The sequence below is a fragment of the Lethenteron reissneri genome, unplaced genomic scaffold (assembly GCF_015708825.2).
Source record: "Lethenteron reissneri isolate LAM-NWPU_2019-01 unplaced genomic scaffold, ASM1570882v1 scaffold_1320, whole genome shotgun sequence".
In the NCBI taxonomy this organism is placed as follows: Eukaryota; Metazoa; Chordata; class Hyperoartia; order Petromyzontiformes; family Petromyzontidae; genus Lethenteron; species Lethenteron reissneri.
This window is the reverse complement of record NW_026891026.1, coordinates 15,458-17,255: the sequence shown is the minus strand read 5'-3', so window position 1 is coordinate 17,255 and position 1,798 is coordinate 15,458.

Below are 1,798 nucleotides of genomic sequence, written 5' to 3'. Positions count from 1 at the left end.
TGCGTGCCAGGCGAGGTGGTCAACATCTCTCAGTGTCTGGCATTGAACCCACGACCTCCTGCGTGCCAGGCGAGGTGGTCAACATCTCTCAGTGTCTGGGATTGAACCCACGACCTCCTGCGTGCCAGGCGAGGTGGTCAACATCTCTCAGTGTCTGGCATTGAACCCACGACCTCCTGCGTGCCAGGCGAGGTGGTCAACATCTCTCAGTGTCTGGCATTGAACCCACGACCTCCTGCGTGCCAGGTGAGGTGGTCAACATCTCTCAGTGTCTGGCATTGAACCCACGACCTCCTGCGTGCCAGGTGAGGTGGTCAACATCTCTCAGTGTCTGGGATTGAACCCACGACCTCCTGCGTGCCAGGTGAGGTGGTCAACATCTCTCAGTGTCTGGCATTGAACCCACGACCTCCTGCGTGCCAGGCGAGGTGGTCAACATCTCTCAGTGTCTGGGATTGAACCCACGACCTCCTGCGTGCCAGGCGAGGTGGTCAACATCTCTCAGTGTCTGGGATTGAACTCACGACCTTCTGCGTGCCAAAAGAGGTAGTCAACATCTCTCAGTGTCTAGGATTGAACCCACGACCTCCTGCGTGCCAGGCGAGGTGGTCAACATCTCTCAGTGTCTGGGATTGAACCCACGACCTCCTGCGTGCCAGGCGAGGTAGTCAACATCTCTCAGTGTCTGGGATTGAACCCACGACCTCCTGCGTGCCAGGCGAGGTGGTCAACATCTCTCAGTGTCTGGGATTGAACCCACGACCTCCTGCGTGCCAGGCGAGGTAGTCAACATCTCTCAGTGTCTGGGATTGAACCCACGACCTCCTGCGTGCCAGGCGAGGAGGTCAACATCTCTCAGTGTCTGGCATTAAACCCACGACCTCCTGCGTGCCAGGCGAGGTAGTCAACATCTCTCAGTGTCTGGCATTGAACCCACGACCTCCTGCGTGCCAGGCGAGGTGGTCAACATCTCTCAGTGTCTGGGATTGAACCCACGACCTCCTGCATGCCAGGCGAGGTGGTCAACATCTCTCAGTGTCTGGGATTGAACCCACGACCTCCTGCGTGCCAGGCGAGGTGGTCAACATCTCTCAGTGTCTGGGATTGAACCCACGACCTCCTGCGTGCCAGGCGAAGTGGTCAACATCTCCCAGTGTCTGGGATTGAACCCACGACCTCCTGCGTACCAGGCGAGGTAGTCAACATCTCTCAGTGTCTGGGATTGAACCCACGACCTCCTGCGTACCAGGCGAGCTGGTCAACATCTCTCAGTGTCTGGGATTGAACCCACGACCTCCTGCGTGCCAGGCGAGGTGGTCAACATCTCTCAGTGTCTGGGATTGAACCCACGACCTCCTGCGTGCCAGGCGAGGTGGTCAACATCTCTCAGTGTCTGGGATTGAACCCACGACCTCCTGCGTGCCAGGCGAGGTGGTCAACATCTCCCAGTGTCTGGGATTGAACCCACGACCTCCTGCGTACCAGGCGAGGTAGTCAACATCTCTCAGTGTCTGGGATTGAACCCACGACCTCCTGCGTACCAGGCGAGCTGGTCAACATCTCTCAGTGTCTGGGATTGAACCCACGACCTCCTGCGTGCCAGGCAAGGTGGTCAACATCTCTCAGTGTCTGGGATTGAACCCACGACCTCCTGCGTGCCAGGCGAGGTGGTCAACATCTCTCAGTGTCTGGGATTGAACCCACGACCTCCTGCGTGCCAGGCGAGGTGGTCAACATCTCCCAGTGTCTGGGATGGTGGTGGTGGTGGTGATGATGGTGGTGGCGGTGGTGGCGGTGG